This window comes from Rhyacophila brunnea, unplaced genomic scaffold (assembly GCF_057557595.1).
Source record: "Rhyacophila brunnea isolate RB1 unplaced genomic scaffold, BYU_Rbru_1.0 scaffold_5, whole genome shotgun sequence".
Lineage (NCBI taxonomy): Eukaryota > Metazoa > Arthropoda > Insecta > Trichoptera > Rhyacophilidae > Rhyacophila > Rhyacophila brunnea.
Window position 1 is genome coordinate 46,750,433 of NW_028233170.1, and position 24,592 is coordinate 46,775,024.

Sequence of the window (24,592 nt, forward strand, 5' to 3'; positions counted from 1 at the left end):
TAATAGTCTTTTACTTTTTTCGGATATTTTCTGAAATAACTTTCCATACAAAACAGAATTAACTGAAAATGAATAATTAAATTCTGCTTAAAGATGGCTAAAAGTATTAAAAGAATGCATTGGTACCGTGTTCTAATATATTCCAAATTTTAAATGTCTAGCTAGTCGGGAAGTTAGTTAAAAAGCGATTGCAAGATTTGTACTGGACAAACAACCACCGGACAAACAAGAATACGAGCTAATAAAAACGTTGTAAAATGTTTCGAATTTAACTTTGGGTAATAACAATCAGTACCTATAATATGTTACCTACAAGTTGTTGTGAATTGAAGAAAATTAGAAAACATTAATTACATATTGAGTAGATAGATACCTACATTGTTCCACTACAAATAGTATTTAATACTACTAATAGGTTAATAGGTAGATACTATGAATTAGAGACATTTCAGTGTCTCATTTGGATACTTATACCTATGAATAATTAGAGTTTACTGCAAATTGAATCAGTCGAAAGATGATGAATAAAACCTTCTTGGATAGAGATTAGAGATAAAGTCTTAACATATGAAAATGAGATAAAAAACGGCCAAAAGGACCACTGATTTTAATAATCTAAACTCTAAAATAAGAAGGGTGCTTTATATATATTCTACGCACCATATTTCAAATGTTTAAAATTTTTGTGTCAAAAAATGTATTTTTATACGAAATTTAATACGTAAATAAAGGTTACACTTTTTGCGTCCCCATTTGAACTAGTAAACGCGCCCACCAGTTTGGCCCGCTGAATAGAAGGAGATTTTTTTTATTATAAGTATATGTTTCTGAGGTATTCAGAATAATAGTTATGTAGGTATTCAACACTTCAGTTGCAAAGTTGTTAAGTTAATTTATTCGTGATTAGGTTTGGTGCAGGTGAATCAAATGGTAAAGCACATAAGCCGGAATCATATGGATGCTGGCTTAAGTCCTGCCCGGCAACAATATTTTTTCATTTTTTAATGGTATGTCATCATCATCAGCCGGGGTCAATCCGCTGCTGGGTAAAGGCCTCCCCAAGCTTCTTCCAACTCTCTCGGTCCTGTGTCGTTCGCTGCCACGTATTTCCGCCGAAATTTACCAGTTCGTCAATCCAGTGTCTTTTTGGGCGACCCTGTGGCCGTTTCGTGCCCCTTGGGTACCACTGGATGACGGCATTTGTCCAGCGGCCGTCCTTTCGGCAAGCAATGTGCCCCGCCCATCTCCATTTCAGCTGTTTGGCAACGTCTATTACATTGCGTACTCCTGTCTGGTTCCAAACCCATTCGTTTCTCTTACAGTCCTTTCGCGTGATGAATGGTTTTATAAATGCGTTTAAAAATTAATAAATGTAAAAACACCACTGCACATGAATGTACTGAAATATTACTATATTCTAAAACATTAGAGCGAGAGGTTTAAAAGAATACTATGTTATGTAATAAAAATAATTTACGCAGTCATCAAATGTTTAAAATAAATATAAAGGATAATAAGGCTTCAAAATTATATAAATAGATTATCTACAACGTTTAGAGAATGTCCAGGGTTATGCTCTGAAAATACCATAAAGCTCCATTTTGACCTACGCTGAGCATGTGGGCCGTCAAGAAATTTTATTCGGAATCTCGGGATCTCAGCATTTTCAATATCGGGTTTTTCGGATCATAAAATCGAGCAGAATTGCCTACATACCTTCACATTTAAAAGGACCACCCTATACAATCGAAATATTGTAAATTTAAATAAAGAACAAGCGTTAGGTACTATTAAATTGAAACTTGTTTGTTTTACGCAGATATTCTAATAAATGTATCAATAAACTATAGCCGTGCTCTATTTAAGCATGAGTTGAAAAGAGACGGGTGAATGTTTTAAAGCGACTTATAAAGCGCACCCCTGTCATGTTGTTTCCCTTCCATTTTGTGCGCGGCGAGATTGTCTTTGATAACAATTAAGATGGCGTATACGCCCCGAACACAATCAAAAAACTCTTAATTAACCGTAATTTATTCAATTTTAATGCTAATTAAGACATAATTTTTACAGAGAAACTCATTTTGATTCGTTAATTGAATTGTTTTTTCGTTGGGCGCACATTTTTTTCGTCGACGGCCTGCCAAGGGAAAACCATTTTAAAACTTCATACGTATCATACATACCTACAGATTATTATCGTAATTAATGAATAAGTTTGAAGAGTTAACAAGCTATTTATTATTCGTATAGGTACACCAGTGTACGTAGTCCGCTGGATTTTCATAATGCAATAATCGCAGAGCATTGTACCTAAAATGATGAACAAATCATAATATTTATAAAATAGATAGGTATAATATTATATTATAATTATATAAAGATAAGATTCCAGTAGCGAATATTTGATACTAAACAACTAAATGATTATTTAATGTTTGTTTTGAAAAATAATTGCTAATAACAATAAAAAGAACTTTTTATATACTTACAATGTTTTTAAATTTTCTGTTGAATTATTATGCTCAATATGCTCAATATGCTCAAACTTGTACTTGATATGAAGTAAATAAAAAACAAACAAACAAACAAATATAGAATACTGAAATATCATTTTGATTTCCATAGTAACACACGTATATATTAATAATTTAGATGCTAGGATCGCCCACTTAGCAACCAATAATAGAGGATTGGATTACGGATTTCTTCCGAAATAACTTTTCATACAAAACAGAATTAACTGAAAATGAATTCAAGTCTATTTAAAGATGGCTAAAAGTATTAAAAGAATGCATTGGCATCGAGTTCTGATATATTCTAAAAGTTTCAAATGTCTACTAGCTAGTCGGGAAGTTAGTTAAAAATCGATTGCAAGATTTATATTGGATAAACAACCACCGGACAAATAAAAATACGACCTAATAAAAACGTTGTAAAAAACATATAGTGCAGATTGATTTATCGTCCATGCGTGACTTTTAAATAATTACAGTATTTACACTCAACTATCGACATAGTATATTAAGTGTATAAATATTACTGTATATTGTATATTCATGTATATTTACTGTATATTCATGTATATTTTCACCCACGATAGGCGAGTAACTTACGCGTCGGCTTATAATGTCGTGGGTCTTAGATTCGAATACTGGGTCTGGCAAATAAACATATTGTTTTTCAATTTGTGTTAGGAGTCATAGTATGGATCTAATAGGTTAAGTAAGAGGCTAAGCTCCACTTTTCGTAAAAAAAACCTGCTAATACAAACCTTCACTGCGTGGAGGCTTATATGAACTTATTAGAATCGGACATAGGACGTAGGACTTAATATACAAAAATAGTATATTAAGTAGTATAGCCAGTATACAAATGTGATCATGTTTGATGTACTCATCTAAGTACCAACCCGGACTATGTATAAGCTGTTCAAAAAATGTCGTTGACTGTTGGGTAACATAGTTAACACGTCTTACTTGATTCCAAAATCATCCCATCAAGTAAGACGTGGTAACTGTGCTAACAATTATTGTAGATATGATATAATTATTGTAGATACCTTATAGGTATATGGAATTGCTCCGAGTGATATCCGTGTTATTATGGAGCAATAGAAATAACGGAAAGATGTTACAAAGTTAACTATTTAAAACGAGCCAATCAGCGCATCTATTATATACACAAAACTGCTTTCGGCCGCTACGGCAGCTATCTAGGGTAGGTTTTTATCGAAGTATTAGCACTTATTGTAACAATTACAATAAGCCGTCAAAACTGTCTATCTTGCTCTAAAATTAACCACAGCCAAAAGAGGTGCTGTTAAAACATGGCACTTAGTGTAACAATTATAACTAATTTATTGTAATTATTACAATAAGTGCTAATACTTTGATACAAACCTACCCTAGATTGCTGCCGTAGCGGCTGAAAGCAGTCATGTGTATAGAATATATGCGCTGGAGTGATAAATACAGTAATAGAATTGTGTCGCAATGGCTATTTACACTTACACATATTTTGTTTAAGTTATTCGAATTGTTTAATGAAGTGGGCGCCTGCTGCGCTTCCAGAAAAACACGAGTTAATAATTTTCAAAAAACTAATGAATAAGAATCTATAATATTATGAAATATTAAAAAAAATGACACGAAATTCACAATAATATTAAATCTGAAGCTACACAACATACATAAAGCATTGGAGAAGTATAATAATTGGTCATAATTTTCATAACTACATAAATATGTATTCGTGCACATATAAATTGTAAACTTTTCACTACTATGAACTTAATGAAAGCTAAGTTTTATCGGTGTAATAAAATTATACTATTTTATAATTAGTTCTCATTAAAAGTTTGGACATTTGGCGCTCGGGTTATTAAAGGAACTCGCTCGGGAAAATTTTTGTATTAAATTTATTACTGACGCCGTTCTTTGAAGGCTGTTTTTGAGCCGGTGTGGAAGACTATTCGAAGATTCTCAAAATGTACGAAAGATTAGGTACGCAAAAACAAATCTCATACTTAGAACATAGAACATAGATATGCGGTATCGAGTAGGTAGAGATCATGTATGATTTCAATAAAATAACAACGGACTAATACTATTTGATTTGTAGTTGTTTGAATTTAAAATATTATTAGGTAAATTTTTACCCTATTTAGTTATTAACTAATAATAATTGAGACATCTTAGGGAGTAGGTAAGGTAGGGAGTCTAAAATCTAGAAGTTATCAAATTCTGCCGATAGTGATCTAGATGCAATATAACGTGGCTAACGTAACGTACCTACCTCATGGCCCCCACATCCTGAAGCGGGCCCCCAGGCCAAGATGTTTGGCGCCCCCCCTACCTATCGCTAAGGATAAGGGCAGTGTGATGTTCTAAAGTAGTGTTCCCCAACTGGTATTCTGTGGAACCCCAAGGTTCCGCGAGGTAAAATTAGGGGTATTTCGTCTATTTTTAGCGATACTTTGTATTTTTAAATAAATCTAGAATTATTGAGTTATCGGCACTTGTACTACTACACTACATCATTTATTATGAAGCACTGATCACGACACCCTTTTGTTGTAGTCAAATACCTAACGTGCAAACCTTCATCATATTGGAAAAATAGTTATTGTCATTAGTCAGGAAATACACTAACAATAACTATAAAATAAAATTTTACACTTAAATTGTCGTTTAATTATATCAATCTTCATAATATCACACTTAATTGCATTGCACAGTCATTTTAAATGGTACTATACTTTAAGTAAAGTACAGTTAATCTGTGGTGTATGGTTATTATACTTAACTGGTCGAATCACAACGCCAGGCCCCCTTTAAGCCCGGGCCCCAGGCTAGGTCTTTGTCAGCCCCCCATCCCTTTGTGGGGGCCATGATCTACCTATATTCGTAAATAAATTCAAAATACCATAGAGCACTTCGCAATACCACGCACCATATTATTTTATCGGCCACCCGCAGAGATTAAATTAGTTACAATAGGCACAGCAAAATAATATGTAGCAAATAGTAGATACAATAGTATAAATAAGCAACATAATCCCTAGAAACAAAAGTCGCCGCACGCCACTGGACTACTTACTATTACTCTAAATAGTCTAATAATTAATCTAAATGAATATACTACAAATGTTTATGCAAACGTAAAAAATGAATGCCCGCATCGTACATACCTACGGAAATTGTAGGTATTGTGTATATTAAACGCAGAAAGGAAATTGAGATTTCTATTAAGAGCATACATAAGTGAAACGGCAAATAATTTCCAACAGTAGGTGGAACTAAATTTCGCAGTCGTCGCCAATCGGATACTGACAGTCGAGATGTGAGCACATCAATTTGTTTTGTGATGGCGTCGGAGGAATATATTCTTAAATCGTGTAAAGATGACTAAAAAACGTTCCGCATGTACTTGAAAAAGAAAACATGTCAATGAATATACCTACTATTATTATTACTAATATAATAATAAGCATAACATTAAAAGGACGCATATTGCATTTTTATGACAAATTATATTTCTTTCGGCTCGCATCATTTGCACAATCCGCGCATCGTCTAGTCACAGTCTTAATCTGAGTGTTAACTAAAAACAGTGTTATCATAAGATAACAGTACATTTTCAGCTTTCGCTGTCTATTTTTGATATCATAAATGAATTATTATATTCTAAATAATTAATACAAAAAGTTTGAGAAGTTCTGAGCTTACCATGAATCGTCGTCCAACTTCGTTTAAATAATTAACTTAACAAACAAACGTAATAAATTTTAGTTAAATTTCAATATTTATGTTTCACCATATTGTAGCCATGCTATGGCAAGGGATGGTTTTAGAATAAAAATAATTTAGTGGGTAGTGTTAATTATATTTTAATATTTTTTTACCTACATAGATGTAGGTAGGTAGCTATAATAATAAAATATTCGGAATTAAATAGCTACAATATAATAATGTAGGTACAGACTCGATAGGCCAAACTAATGTAAAAGTACATATATATACAAAATACCTTATCTAACTACATTGTAGGTAAGTATAGTATTCAGTATTGACGAGGGGTGGAGGTAGGCTGTTAAGATCCGAGATAAATAGTGCACATTAACCTTTGTCTGTCAAACGTAGGTATTGTTTTGGTTACATGTAAGTTGTACGTATGCAGTTCATCGTGGGACACTTATACGTGCGCCGCAGTACGTGAAACATGAGTTCGTATAACATTTTATCAAATCACGAGTTCTTCGTTGAAAATTTCACCGTGGAAATCATTTGTACGTATCTTACAAAATGCGGCGATAGTTTGCAAATAGTACTGTTCCAATTAGATTACACTAACCTAACCTAACCTAATAAAGACATCTCATAAAATTCGCCACATGTTGTAGCATACGTACAAATATACTTCACGGTGAAATGTTCAACGAAAAACTCGTCATTTGATTAAATGTTACACGAACTCATGTTTCACCTACTGCGGCGCACGAATAAGTGTCCTGCGATGAACCGTTTACGTACAAATTTCCGGATACGATTTGTTTTCATTGAACAAAGAATACAATTTGCAGATGTTGCTAGTTAGTTTTTAAAATTCAATTAAACCCTGGCTAACCAAACTATGATAGTTTAGGTATGATTTGGGTGATCCCACAAAATAGTGCACACTTTTTTATTTAGTTTCGTTGAATTAAGAATACATATTAGAGATGGTGTAGGTTAGTTATTTTTAAAATTCATTAAGTCTTACCTACCCACATTGTAATCGATACAAAATATTCTTCTATCTATAAAATATTATTTGTATTATATTACGATAATATTCTTCTTCTTCTTCCACCCTGTCACGTCCCAACATTGGGACATAGGGCAAGCACAAGTTGGCGCCACTTCCCTCGGTCCATCGCCAACTCGTGCGCCTCCCGCCATGTCAGACCTGCAACACGTAGGTCGCTCTTGTAGCACCACTGCAGAGTGAGAGAGGGCCGGCCATGGCGACGGAACCCTACGATAATATAATAATATGTAAATGTAAGTAGGTATATTTTCTTATTTATTTAGAGTGCTCGATATATATATATTATATCAATGATAAATTTGGCACTGGTTATAGATTTACTCTTTTCTTTAGATCTTCACGCTGTCGTATATATAGCGAATTAAATATAACTTCACCTACTTAGGTACATCCGTAGGTAATTAATAACAAAATTAAACTTTCAAATTGGTTTCTATCTATTGAAATGCAATTTATTAAAATGAGAGGCATGTCTATAATTAGGAACAGTAAATCGATTAGATGCTGACAAAAAAGTGTTTCATTGCCCAGATGTGGTGTTATTTTGAAATTCAATATTTAAATATTTATTTAGGTAGGTAGGCACTTACTCACCTGGGTACTTGTTACTAAGTTGAACCGGAAATAATTTGTAAAGGTACTCTCCCAAGCGCGTATTTAGCATTTCATAAAAAAAACCAAAACGCAATAAGAAAATTATCTTTCAATAATGGATGCTTTTTTAAAGTCAAGAGAAAATTAATATTAAATAATTACAAGTTAAAAAGAACTTTTTATATAAGTACTTACAACGTTTTTAAATTTTCTGTTGAATCATATAAGCTTGACTTGACTAGCTTAAACAATAAAAAAATAATTGTACTTGATAGAAATAATACTGAAATGTCATTTTGACATGTCATATTGATTTCCATAGTAACGCACGTATATATTAATAATTTAGTTGCTAGGACCCACTAGCAACCAATAATGGTGTTGACATAACTTTTCATACAAAACAGAAATAACTGAAAATGAATTCAATTCTACTTAAGGATGGCTAAAACTGCTAAAAGTATTAAAAAAGTGCATTGGCATCGTGTTCTGATATATTCTAAAAGTTTTAAATGTCTAGCTAGTCGGGAAGTTAGTTAAAAATCGGTTGCAAGATTTGTACCGGACAAACAACCACCGGACAAATAAGAATACGAGCTTAGAAAAACGTTGTAAAATATGACGAAAGATACAATTTACTCTGACTTAGGTATAATAAAATAACCAGGGAATTCAGAAATAATGGGAACTGAAATACTTAACGGATAAGGAGAAGCAGGCAACCGATCTCGAGTAAGGAAGAATACGGGATAAATTTAAACACGTGTCAAGAATACGTCATACGTCGAATACTGACAGCTGCTTGGTTTATGCATTGACGCTCATTTAATATTGGTGTATTACACACACTATTGCACGTCTAATGCGTGATTCACTTTCGTAGGATACTCACGTAACATTGAAACCTTGCGTCAAAATTTACTTAATTGGTAGGTAGGTATATTGCTTATCGAAATTCTATTTACCTTATTAGTTCTGTGATTTAGCAGTTCATAAAAAACCAAAACGCAACAAGAAAATTATCTTTCAATAATGAATGCTTGGATGGAAATTAATATAAAAATAATTACAAGATAAAAAGAACTTTTTAAATTTTCTGTTGAATCATATAAACTTGACTTGACTAACTTAAACGATCAAAAAAATTTGTACTTGATAGAAATAATACTGAAATGTCATTTTGACATTTCACATTGATTTCCATAGTAACGCACATATATATTAATAATTTAGTTGCTAGGACCCCAGACCCCTAGCAACCAATAATGGTGTCGAAATAACTTTTCATGCAACACAGAATTAACTGAAAATGAATTTAATTCTACTTAAAGGTGGCTAAAAGTATTAAAAAAATTCATTGGCATCGTGTTCTGATATATTTTAAAAGTTTCAAAATAAATGTCTAGCTGGTCGTGAAGTTAGTTAAAAATCGATTGCAAGATTTGTACCGGACAAAGAACCACCGGACAAATAAGAATACGAGCTAAGAAAAACATTGTAATAAGGATAGTTATGTAAGTAACGGTGCGTAGGTGGAAACGAGATAATACGTGCATTTGATATATTATTCGGTTTTACTGGGGAAAATAAAAATACATTCGTCATTAATTATTTTATAATTAAATATTTTAAAAATGATTTTATAGCCATGCGTGTGAAAGTAAGTGTATTCCTACTTATATTATAGTACCATACAATACTTATACCCTTTTCAGTGCGTACCAACAGAATAAAACGAATGAAAATGTAAAAGTGTACTCATTACTCGTTCCACTCGCGCTTGTGCCCTGCAATCAACAACCAAACTTGTCACAGAAAGCAAACAGTGGTAAAACAAAAAACGCATGGGTACCTACTCAAGTTATCTGAATACATTCAACAAATTTAACAAGATTATGTTTGCGAAACTAGTCATTATTAAATGTCATATCTAAATATTGTGATGGAAAACCTAAATACTTATAGGAAGAAAATATATTAGGTTCGTAGCCATTTTCTTGAAAATAGTGTCAAATAGTTGTAAAAAAACCTGTATACAATAAGGACCAGGAAACTCAAATACCTAACGAGTGTTGAGAACCAGGCAACCTATCTCGAAGGTGGAAGAATATGGTATAAACTTAAACACGTGTAAAGAATACGCTTGCCCTTCGTTCTGATAACTGCTCTCGTTTTATGCATTGACGCATATTTGAAGGTTGCAACACACTATTGCACGTCTATAACGTGTGTTTCATTTTCGTAGGACACTCACACATTCAAAACCCTGCGTCAAAATGTAGTGTATTTGGGAATAGCCTATCGGAATTCTATTTATTATCTGTTCTGTGATAATAACCAAGAGTATCTAATTTAATTTTTTGTAGTAGATAGATTTATTTCAAACACTAAATTTGTAATTGGATTTTTTTTATACAAATAATTTATACTTAGGCAGGTGCGCGCCGAGCGGGGGTGGTAGGAGTGCAAAACAGCCGGGTGGGATAATAATCAAAACATATCTTATATTCTATACATATTGGCTACGGTGTAATTTTCTTCCTTATCATTGAGTATTGTTTTATAATTTGTACTGTCGTGTTCCATCGATACAATAATTTACATTTTAATTGAGAATATTATAATATATAATACTTATAAGTATTATTTAATAAGTAGGTAAGTCATAATTATTTTTCTTGCCTATAAAGCGCGATCCAAATTGAGGTGCACGTCACGGTGCTTGTCGCCTACTGTCACGCTGTCGCGGCGAAAATTTAGTCTATGGTTTCGTCATTTTGTACAATATTTTAAAGTGTTTTTTGATGATAATGCAATACCTAATGGTTTACCAATTTTTCTTTGACTTCTGTCATATTCTGCTAATTTTTATTTTGGGAGGGGGGGGGGATTTTAGACTGGCACTTGGTCGGTATTCATTCTTGGCGCATACCTGTACGTAGATATCTATAGTTTGAATCCAACTGTAGGTAAAAATCAGAACTGAATAAAAAATAAGTATAATGCGTGTTTGATCTAGCTAGCTGCTAGAGCAATAGTTTAAGAATTCAGGGGTTCAAAGGCCTTAGAGGGGACTAACAATCTGTTAATAAGTGTAACAGACTCAACACCGCAGATGAAGAACATTTCATTTTTACGGAATGGATTCTCAAACATGGTCATATTTTCATTTCTTCCTTCATTTACCGCTCTTAGAATGTGCAGCCGATAAGCAACTTAAGACCAGCCTTACCCCACGAGATGTCACTCACTGAGTTGTGATTTTTTTCCAAGGGTTGGAGTGCTTAATGATAACATTATAATTCACCTCACCGAACGTAGGTACTTTTTTCAAAAATTGTTGAATTAAACAAAAACTTGGGGGCTTGGAGAGTGATAGAACATTTTTAAAGTCTCCAAACAACAAATATGGTATGGTAACATTCCTTGAACTGAACATTTTTGATCAGGAGGCAACTCTTGGGTGTTATTCGAACTTTGCTTGAAATATGAAATTTAAAATCAAACAGATGAGTTTGGTCAAATAGGTATGTACACACGATACTTCATCGCCGTCCCTAGGTACCTACATCCCGTAATTTGTGTCGGTAATATTATACATACTTTAAATTCAATGGGGTGCTAATACGACCTACGAATGAATTATTCCCAATCGATCGATCCAATCGCCCCTATGACTAGACTTGGTGATAACTTTGCAACCAGTGTTCCCATTATACCTACCTAGTATACCTAAGTCCTAAATACTAATGATTATTGTGCAACAATTTTTAGCGCTTACCTAACAGTTGATGCAGGGAAATTTTAATATGAAAATTTATATAAGTATCGAAATTTACACATCATTTTTGATAGACAACTGAGAATTTTCATCACCCGTAATCATTTTCGAATACTGACGACTCGATCAACACACAACACACGCCGTTACAAACCACACGATTGGCCGATCAACTCGAAAGGCTCCACCCATATCAGAATCCAGCGCCTCCCATCGCGAGCGTAGAGGGGGCCCCATCCCGTCACGGTGCAGGGTTATTAACCGCCGGGCCGTTCGCGAGCGAGCCGACACTATACGCGGGCCGCGCTTGGCGACTTCTGACCCTCGAGGAGCCGCTGCTTCGATCCTTGGCGCGTTTTTAGTTTCCTCCGAAGCTCGCCGAACCGAACAGTGCGGTCGCTCGACGCTTTTTTGTTGCTTTTTCCTCCGCGAGCTTTCGATGACGCGAGATACGAAAGCACGCGTGCGCGGGCCGATTTTTGACAGCTGACGTTTACGGGCTGTTTTGACAGTGCCTAATAATTAATTGAATGCCTCTCCTATAACTACAAGTTATTGAAACATACATACACGAATAATATAATAATAATAATCAGCTAATATCATAATGTAATGGATAACTAAATAAATACTTACTACAGTTAAAAGATAATAACTAAATTTTTAATACACGTTACAATTAATGAATGAGTGAAAAAAAACAGTTCAATGTAAAGTAGGCATGGTTTAATAAGATTAATCCATGATTATTTATAAGTAAGTAAATAATCACTAGTTGAAAGTTTATGACAATAAAAGAAAAAACATGTGATTGTTTTCTCTACATGAATATAATCACATATAGGTACATATAAAAAATAATTAAATAAAATTGTGATAATTTAAAAGCTCATAGTATACTTAAGTACTTACTTACCCAATGAAAAACTTAAAATTAAACTAAGACATTAAAAATTGTGTTTTTGAAAATATATTCTAAAGTAAAATGACAATTTAACAAAATAAACTACATAGTGTTGACCAAGTTATTAAATAATAATTCATTTAATTTTAATACCAAGAATACCTACCTACATTGAAAAAAATGATTAGAGCAGAAGTATGTACTTATCTACATACTCATGAGCAATCATTGTGAGTAGATAGTGTGGTAAAAGGGTATTATAATACCTAATTAGATAAAAAAATTGTTATTTTTGTTTGTTTTTCTGTGACTACCTACAGAATATTGTGTAGGTATCTAATAATTAACGTATTAAAACATAAATGGTTGTGAAAATTTTAAACACCACTTTTCGTTTACTCAAAACATAGTGAAAGTTTAATACTATCTATGCCTAAGTATATTAATGTTAGGTACTTAGGTAGAATAAATTTAATAAAGGTATGAATAAAAATAACTAAATAGGTACTTACCTAATGGTTTTTGACAGTACACATAAAAAAACATTTTAACCATCAATTTACGTTTATTTTATTAGTTATTGATATTTAATAATTAACAAAACGACTATTTCATACTTACGAATAACAATCAAAGAAACATAATTTTACCTAAATATTTTAAATACAAAAGTATCACGAAAATATTAAGACAAAGTTACCTAATAAAATACACTTCTATCTATCTAAATTTTAATAATATACTTGGTTACTTACTGGTGTAAAATAATATTATGGATATAGGTACCTAGATTCTAGATAGAGTTAATAATTTATTAAATCAAGCACAATATTAGTAAGCACCGAAATAAAAAAAAGTCCTTAGGACTGTTTTTTCGACGGAATAGACAATCTCCTTCATCATCATAGCTGCAACAGAGAGCTGGTCCATGGACCTGAGCACGCGGAGTCCAGCTGGTGGCTGCTCCAAGCCAAGAGCTGCGAGATCGGTCCTATCCATCACCAGTATGGTGGGCGGTACGCAGATTCCGCCTACACAAGGATTCTGCAATCAAGGTAAGTTTGTATTTTTGTATTAACGAGAATTATTTCATACCTATAGTTTTGATTTAATACCCTGTATTCTGCATAGTAATTGTGTTTAAGACTTGTTATCTTTATCTCACGAAGCACGTCATATTGTTATTATATAATGAGGACTATTTATAGTGAGAATACTTAGATTTACAAAATGTCACATTTTTACATACTTAGGTGTAATTTTTTTTACAAAACATTCCAAGATGTATTAGGTATCTATCATATAAGATAAAATCACCTAATGTAGTTACATACTAGGTATGTAGCATCTCTATTAGTGGGTAGGCATCTACCTATATGTTAATTTTTTCTTACATGCACAGGTGGGTAGGTACTAGAGAGGTAGATACAGGCGCAGTGACGTCCCTATACAAAATGCCGTCCCTGTGTAGCGCCCAAATGTCACACCATTTTTTTTATATAGTATTTTGTATTATCCGTGCACGTGTCATTTCTGACGTGGACGTTGAAGGGCAATGGAAGTAAACTAGACATCGCGAACTCAACAAAAAAATACAGTCCTGTTGAACCTTTTATGTTAATTAATACATTTTGTTTCCTGATTTTTTTAATGGAAAGATATTATTTTCGTTATAACTAAGTTTAGGTAGCTACATATTTCTATGCCAAATGATTCTCCTCGATTTGCCGCCCTTCGAGTAACTGCCACCCCCAAGCGACGCTCAATCTGTCTACCCCCATGGGACGTCACTGTACAGGTGTATTTCCAGCAGTGGCCGCCGGTGATAATAAAATTAGGGAGTGCACATAAAGACATGCATTTTCCTTATCGTGGTATTGAAAAAAATTGGCAATAGATTTCCAGGATACCTATTTGAAAGTGCGTAATTACATACTAGGCTACTAGCATGTTAAATGGCGTCTGCGTAAGGTTACTCAACTACCTACATTTTCTACAAGTACCTATTATATTTTCTATTATTTTTGGTAAATACTTTGACGTACCTACCTACCTATCCAAATGATTTTTTTGTTTGTTAAAAATATAGGAGGACACTCTTCCACATATTTTCAAAGTTTGTATAAATCTAATAATTGGCCCCCAATATTCTTTTTTGCTTAATTTTAAACCTAATGGTTAGGCGTCATCTCTATAGAAGAAAATTTAATTCTTTATGAATTTTATAATGGTTGTGAAAATAAGGATTTAACTAGTATAGTAAAGTGTCAATGTAAGTATATAATTAATTAATTAGTTGTGCTTGAGAAATGAAACTGTGTTCGTCTGGCACCTGCTTTATTAAAACATAATATGTAGATACCTAAATGTATTTTAGATACCTATTTATGTCAGTAGACAGGTATTTTGCAATTATTAATGCAAGCTTCAATTTATTTTTGAATATATACATAGATATCTAACTGTGGCGATGAGTGGAGGTTCAGTCAGCCATACTGTCTTAGGTATTTGTTTTCATTTAACTTACTAACTTTGAATACAAATTGCAGATGACGTTGTTTTTTTTTTAATTCAATTAAACTCTGCCTAAACTAAACAGCAATACCTATATACTTAAAGAATGTATATAAAATTATGTAGGTAGGTACATATGATTTAATTGATAGATTATTTTTTAATCTTAGATATATTAATTATTATATTTGGTTTTGTTTTGGAAGGGTTTCATTGAATTATAAAAACTATCCGACATCATCTGGAATTTGTACTTATTCTTAGTTCAATGAAAACAAAGATAAGTAGATGGGTAGTGGGTACTTGTAACTGACTGAAAGTTGAGTGTGCACTATTTTTGTCGGATCTGCACAGCCGACCTAATACCTAGATGTTTAGATAAGGCCTAACTACTTATCTATTTTATGAAATTTCTTCGTCAGCAAAAAATAATTCAAGTACATACCTTATATTAAGGTAGTTACTATAAATACCTAACATGTTTCGTTTAACATCTTTAATGTCTTGCTAATTAATTAAAATAATATTTATATTCATAATATTATATGCAAATGGCTTGTTATTTACAACGGCAACGACTTGTATCAATTATTTTTATTAAAATCATCGCAAGGTTGCGGTTTCCCCAAAACATTAAATCACACACTCGCCTTAACATTCAAATATTGTATCAAGAACCACTGTCTAATAAAGCTGTGTTTCTTCAAAAGCATTGCAAATATAAAATAACCCACTGAAGTTACAGTAGGAATTTTCACGTCCCATTATAATATGTTCAATTTATGTTCATTAAAAACGAACTGTTAAAATTTATTAAAATAAGATAAATAAGGTATGTACATAAATAAGAATTCACATAATCAAGGTTAAAATAATACCTTGGTATTGATTTTTTTACGTATCTTAATTATTCACTGCTATCTCTTGTTCATGTTCAAAAACACTTGTAATACGAGTACAATGTAATTTTTTGCCAGACGAAGGAATTAAACTGAATGGATATAATTTTAGCAGACTTTCCAGCCGCAGGATTCGAATATGCGACTAAATACCTATTTAGATTCAGATATTCTGTCCGCCACTTCACCTCAGGCGCATGTAATAGAAGCTGTTTATTTAAGGCTTATACCTCAAAGCACATACCGGTTATTGTAAGCAACCTCAAACAATAATAATATATTCATTGACATATTTTCATTTTCAAGTAAATGGGTAACGTTTTTTAGTCATCTTTACACGATTTAAAAATTAATACCCCCGTCGCCATCACGAAACAAATTGACGTGTTCATAGCTCGACTTACGCTCTCCGATTGCCAGCGAGTCCAAAATTTCGTCGCACCTATTGTTGAAAATTATTTGCCGTTTCACTGAAGTATACTCTTAAGTTAAAAATAAAAGGCATGCAAAAGAATTGAGAAACAGGGCGAGTGACCACGTCATAGGTATTCAATATACCAAGTACCTAAACGCCGTCGGAACATCACATATTATTTTCATAAAACATAACACACAAATTAAAATAATTAAATTGCAAGACGCAAGGCCTAAGTAGGTGGGTATATAAAAATATATTTAAATGATTTCTATTTTCTTTCTCTTTTCTCTTAACTCTTAATTCTTTTAAATGTGGAATGACCCAATGTGTTGGGAAAATGTCTAACAACTGACAATGTATAGAATTAATAAAATCTCCAACTCCACTTTCAATCGAAAATGAACTAAGTATAGATATACGAAAAAAGTTAAAATAATTATTTTTAATTCAATTAAAAAATATTTCAAAATAAAAAATATTTGTATATTGTATTTTGAAATGATTTAAATTTGTTAATCGAGCCAGTCATAGATAGGAAAATTACAGTTTTATATTTTGCGATTTCTTCGATTTTTCGCCCTGTGGTAGGTACGGTACGCAAGTCACGTCGAAGTTTAAATCATATACCTACATATTTCAATATAACAATCAGTTAATGGAATTTAATTTAATAATATGTATGTAGGAATGTATTTTTAATAATATTAAAAAATGTTTTTTCGAGTATTTGGCCGTCTCCTGAATCCTGCCTTCCGGGTACTACGCACGACCAATATTCTCACTTAAGACGATACATCAGTGAAACGGTAAATAATTTTCAACTATAGGCGCGACGAAATTTTGGACTCGCTGGCATTCGGAGAGAGAACGTCGAGCTGGGAAAACGTCAATTTGTTTCGTGATGGCGAGGGGGGTATTAATTCTTAAATCGTGTAAAGATGACTAAAAACGTTACCCATTTACTTGAAAAAGAAAACATGTCAATGAATATATTATTATTGTTACTAATAGAACATGGTGTGTAAAACTCCCACCTCCGCACCCGTTATGAATATGCAGCCACGTCATACGCGGCCAGCTAACATAACCCTTACGTGTGCCAGATCAAAGAATTTAAGACCTCTTTTTGTTCCGAGCAGAGCCGCACGTGACTGGTGATGCATTACTAATAAGGCAATAAATAGAACATTAAATGGACGCATGTTGGATTTATATGACAAATTATATTTTGTTCGGCATGCGTCACTTGCACCCGCGACCCGCAATCCGCGCATCGCATAGCCACGATATTTTTAGACCGTGCCTCAACTGAGGTATAGCCTTAACGCGGCGTCGGTTAAAAACGGTTTTCAGCATACAACATATACCTACTCTGTGTTATTTTACATTTTATAGAAAATATTGAAAATAAATCTATTAAAAAAGTTTAAGAGCCGCTGTAGCATAAACAATCATTTGATTTGCATACACGCGTGACTGGATTAATACGAATTTGAAAATTATATATTGTATTTGAATTGTACGTTTAATTTTATTTTGACATTTATGTTGTTTAGTAAGATACGCATGTACTGCTGATACTTTTTTAGAAATACTAAAATTTAATTGATTTTTTTGACGCCTATCGATAGAGTGAAGTTCTGTTATAAGTAATAATCTTATACTTGCCATTAGGTATTGTATTTTCGATTTATTTATTCAATTTCAATTTTTTTTTATTAACATATTGTGGACATTACAAATTATAAGTTTAAGACGTTCACAACATGACATTTAGAAACAAAGACATATAAATATAACAGTATTGCATAAAAAAAGAGATAGATGAGTAGATAAATTAGATAAGTACAAGGAAGTAGGTACACCGGATGAGTTAAGCAGACCTTATTTTAAGAATTTATAAAACAACGTCCACCTAAACTCATTCTCACGTAGGTGGAATATATCAACACCCGAAGCAATTTCGTTGAACATAGTTATCGCCCTCCCAATTGGCATTACCAGTGGCAGATTGGTTCTGCACCTTGGGAGAATAAACAACTGATGGTCTCTATTTCTAAGATAGTTATCAGGGACACACAGGTCAACACTGCCCAGAATGGCAGAGTTCTCATTTATACCTCGTATAAGTCGAAAAAAATACGTAGCTAAATAAATTATTAATTATCTTATCGGCGAAGAACTTAACTACAAAACTCCGCTCTTTCACGTCGTATATAATATAATATATTATATCCCGATCAATGCTGGATTGACATATTAGCAAAATAAGCCCATATTTAGGGCATGACGAGTGCCAAAGAATATTTGTAATTAAAAAAAAATATTACTTAAAATCTTTGTCGTGTACCGACTCAAGATAACAATGTAAATATTGTAAACCATATTACCGACTATGAAACATTTCCAATCCGTGGAAATAGTTTTAAAGAAACGGTGTTCTCGGCTTCTTCTTCTTGGTCGTATACTCATGGCTGAGGATAGTGACCTCATTTGAATTTCGTCATCGTTTGAGCGACCAAGACTTTCCATCCTTATCGATCTTCCGCTTCTCTCAGGGCAGAATGGATGGTACCCCCCAGTCAGCTCTTTCACTTGGTCGTTCCAGCGCGCAGACGCTCTTCCTCTGCTTCGCTTTACCTGGTGGAGACCACCCAAAATCACAAGTCTTTCTAGGTTGTCCGGTCCACGCTGGACAATATATCTAAAAAACTGCAGAATTCGTCTCAGACATATTGTCGAGAGCCGTTCCTTTATCTGCAGTCTCTGGATAATTGACTGGTTCGTCCTGTGCTCCATTTAAGAAATACGAAGCATTCGGCGCCAACACCACATCTCAAAGGCATCAATTGCCTTCCGTTCCCCTGCCTTCATGGTCTATGACTCGACTTCGTACCTATAAGAATATATAGAACACTAATGTTTGCACAAGCATCATTTTTGTGGCGATCAAAATACCCCGATCCTTCCATATAGTGGTAAGACGTGTCATCGCATTTTTGCAATCTATGTGCGCCTTCTTATTTCCGCTTCACATCCGCCCTTTGCACTGATGGTCGATCCCAGATACACAAACTTGTCGACTGTTTCTAGGTTTTGGAGTGTACTTGCTGTTGGTAGAAGGTTAGCCCGATCGACAACCATTAACTTGGTCTTATTCCTATTAGGTAATAAGGAAGCCGTATTTGCGACTCTTGTCTTCTACCCGGTATAGCAGCTTTGTGAGTTCTCTTTCATCAGCAGCGATTAGTGTGGTTGTGGTTGTCGGCTTAATCAAACTTTATACTTTGATATCAATACTGTTTTCATAATATAAAATGCAAAATACCTATCTATGTAAGATAGAAATCTTACACGTGTATTCCGGTAGTTTTTATTACGTATTTTTAAAAATGTTTGATTTGATTTAAAAACAATACCTACCAGTGGCGAAGGGTGGAGGTAGGCTGTTAAGATCCGACATAAATGGTGGACATTAAACTTTGTTAGACATACATATTTGTTTTTGTTGAACTAAGACTATAGTTTACAGATGGTGTTGGTTAGTTTTTAAAAATAAATTAGACCCTGCCAAAACAAAACCATAAAATTGATCCGACAAAATTGTGCACATTTTTCATACATACTTATTTGTTTTTGTTGAATTAGAAATACATATTACACATGCTGTTGTTTATTTTTTATAATTCATTAAGCCCTGCCAAAACCAAACTATACCTAATATATAAAAAATATTATTCTATCTATAAAATATCCAAAATTATCTATGATTCAATGGCATAGTTTTAGATATTTTAAAGAATCTAATCTATTATGGTTTCGTTTTTTCAAGGATTACTTTAATTTTAAAAACTAACCAATACCATCTGAAAATTGTAGTATTACTTCAATGAAAACAATTTGGAATGACTGACAAAGTTTAGTGTTCACTATTTATGGCGGATCTTAACAGCCTACCCCAACCCTTCGCCACTGATACCTACAGTCATATATTTCTGATAAAATAGTTCACAGTGAACTGGGATACGGCAAAATTTTCAACGGCACGTTTCTATGACGTAATTGGCGCAATTGATACGTCAGAAAATTTAAATGGTTATCTCCTAAGAGTTAAAATCAGTCACAACATCATTAAATTTTAAAAAAAGGTGCGCATTTCTCACAAACTGAGAGTAAGAATCACAAAAGTATTTAGAAAATTTTAAATTGATTGCCATTTTTATCGTATGGGGCCTCTAAATCAGTCAGAGCGTCGGGTCTCTACGGCACTAAACTAAAGCATAACTGAAGGCTTTGGATATTATATCTGCTGCAGAAATGCTAGGGTAATGAGGGTTGTGTAATTTTATTTTATAAACGTACCTATTATGATAATTTTAAAGTGGTGTAATGCAGGGTCTAGGACGATTCGGCACCGAGACAACTGGGCGCTACGCAATCGAATGAAATTCGAAAATAAATAGACGTTCGTAAATTTTAGGCACTTTAAAAATATATACTTATTATTTGACGATTTATACTTAGTGAGACCTGAAATATTATGCACAAGTAAATAATGATTTAATTGTGCAAGGTTTAAGTTCAAACGAGAATAGAGTTCTTTTATTTTTATATAAAGCGTCAGGCATAATAATTCTCAATCCGAATTAGAAAACATTATTTTAAGAGCAAAATGAATTAAAACTACTAAGTAATAGACAAAAAAAAAATATTAAAATTCTTCGTTTAATTTCTGTATCAAATCTTAACGAACGTCTATTTATTTTATTCGACAGTGCGGCGCCCACTTGTCCCGGCGTCCAGTTGTCCCAGTACCGTAATGTACATTATATAAATCAAAACAATATAAGTATTTACAGCATTTCTTAATTAAACTTAGAACGTAGGTAAGTTTTACCAACATACCATTCTGTTAAATACAACTCAAAGTCGGTAGATACTAATACCCACTAGTCATTCCATTAATAAATATGATTGCATATAAATCACTCATTAAGGACAAATAGCAATTCGAAATGAATATTTTTCCTCGTTACTTGCATTATAAATGGATTAATTAAACGCAAAACCAGTTCGGCAGAGGTAACTACTTATTCATTTAACCACCTATTGGTAGGTTTATGGAAATCACAGGTAAACTGTATTACCGTATAAGTAAAGCACATTAAATTGACAACATGTTATCGCGGCCAGAACCTGTCAAAATCTGCAACCTAATTCCATTAGCGGTGAGATTTACCTGTGGATGAAAAGATGTTTGTTTTGAAGACAGAACAAAAGAACAATAAACTTTTCATAGCAGCTATCAAAATATTATGAATGTTTCGATTATTTATTTATGCTGCTATATCTACGTCGTATTATGGGAATGGGACGACTGGCCTCCGGACAATTGGACGCCGCACTGTCGTAGACACGTGTAGACGAGGTATTTTAATCAGTTTCTATCTACTACTTAGTAGTTTGAATTCATTTTACTCTTTACATAATGCATTCTTTATCGCGGATTGAGAATTACCATGCTTAAGGCTTTATATTAAATAAAAAACTCTTTTTTCGTTGGAACTTAAACATATGCACGATTAAATCATTGATTACGTCTGCATATTTACATACCAACTATTAAATCATAATATAATCATTGAAGTATAAATAATAATATTGAATATATTTTTTAAAAGTACCTATAAGTACCTAACGTCTATTTATTTTCGAATTCCGTGGCGTCCAGTTGTCCGGTGCCAAATCGTCCTAGACCCCGTATTATCTAGATGAAGAATATCCACGACAATCTACGTAGGTACTGCAATCCCAAAATATAAGTACCCATCTATTACAACGTAAAGAATGTATTCAGTTTGGTATATTATATTGGCGAATGGTGGATGTAGGCTGTTATGATTCGACATAAATAGTGCATACTTATTTGTTTTCATTTAACTAAGAATATAATTTACAGATGGTGCCGGTTGGTTTTTAAAATTCAATTAAACCCTGCCTAAACCAAACCATAGTAGGTTAGGTAGTAGGTGGGTAATACCCAGGTATGATATGGGTTATTCGACATTTCAGTCACAAGTAGGTACTTATTTGTTTCCATTGTCTTAAGAAGTGTTACAGAAGGTGTTGGTTAGTTTTTGTTTTTAAATTTTTAGGTTTGCCCTGCATAACAAAACCATAATTGATAAAAAATATTCTTCCATCTATAAAATATTTTATGTTATGTATGATTTAATGGCATAATTTTAGATATTTTATAGATAAACGAATATTTTTTTCTACTATGGCTTGGATTAGGCAGGGAGGGCTTAATTGAATTGAAAAAAAAAATACGAACACTATTTACACATTGTAGTCTTAGTTCAATGAAAACAAATACGTTTGCTTGATGTATTTCAATGTGCACTATTTATGTCGGATATTAACAGCCTACCTCCACCCTTCGCCACTGTATAATTATAATATAGATAATCTATACCTAGGTCCTAGAGTCAGGTTAAGGTCAGGTTAAGGTCGATAGCACGATGTGTAAAATAAAGACGTGGTGTTATAAATATTAATATGTAGGTAGGAAAAGTTATACGAAAATTAGAATGGATTACCTACTCAGATTATGGAAAAAACAAACATAACACTTTGAGAATGATTGCTCCTTGTTGAGTCGAGTCGGACACTCGGCGGCCGAGCAACAGATGGCATCTGAGACGATAATTAATGCGACTCCACTTATTATTTATTTATTTATTTGTTTGTTGATTTGTTTAAAGCGCATGGCGATGGTTCTGATTACGGGTAATGGCCGCTTAGGGGCGTGGAATATCGTGTGACGTCACGCTACCAGTAACTGGTATTCATGCAAGTGTGTAAAGTGGGTTCACTCATTATTGATCAAAGTATACTTCAAGTTAATCAGCAATCTATTAGTAGAAGCTAAAGCTTAGTAGCACTAAAGTTCATTGAACAAGACACGTGTGTGTATTCTATCGTTTTACTCTCAAGTATAATCAGTGATATGATCGTATACCATACCCATACCAGTACATAAAATCTTTATTGAAAATATATTATAAATTAGTACCTATATCCTAACAAAAAAAATGGTATTCGAACACAAATATTTTGCTTGAAGGGTGAGGGTAACCAATAAGCTAACAACCCAATTTATCAACCTTGCAGATGTTTTCTAATAAAAATAGTTAGAGAACTTTTTTCGCATTCTTCATTCTTGATCAGAACAAGATTCGAGATTTTTTAAATTATGTATTCATATCATATATTCAATATTGTATCTTTTAAGCTTTTCTGGTCAACATTTTGTAAAATTTCTTTCTCAACTAGGTAGCATATTATATTTGATTTTTCAATCAATTTGAAACTTGTTACTTTATGTAGTTTAATTTACAGAACTTTTTTAGATTTTGCGAGCTGTCTAAATCTTTATTATCAAAGTTCAGATGTAGATTTTTCTCAAATTCTAGAAAATCTTATTGATAATTTATCAAGAAACGAAAATTTTGACGCTTAATTTTTTTTATGGAATTATCTATAAAGTAAAATAAAAAAATAATCGGTGCGTGTACTTATGTACGCGCGTTAGAAGTTATACTTCTTTGGGGTAACAAAACAAAAACAAAACTTGTCATAAACTAGATTCTTTGACTAGCTCTTATTATCTTGTTAAATTACACACTTAAGAAAAAAGACCGCTTATTGGAACGCCGTTGGCTTATTTCTATGCACTTTAACATATAGGTATTAATAAATTATATAATTGTTTCGCGTTGTTTTTATTTTTAAAGTACCAACTGTCACTGACGTTTAATCGTTTGTTTACGTAAGGAATTGCAAATGACTGACAATAATAAATTCGCTGCCTAGACAACAGAACAATTCTTAACTATAATATTATTATACTGTATAATCGTCACGATTGCAGTATCATACTGTGGCGTAAAGGTAGTGCGTTCGGCTGATAACCGAACAATCGGTGGTTCGAATCCAATCGAGTGCGTTTTTTTCGTGTGAAAAAATAAATTATGTGCTACATGTCACACGCCAAAAATACACTCTTATCTGATTTCCCAAACGCGCCAAAAGAAGTATAACTTCAAAAACTTGTCTACTGAAATAATTAGGTATTACCTATAGTGACGTCCCTAGACACAATGCCGCCC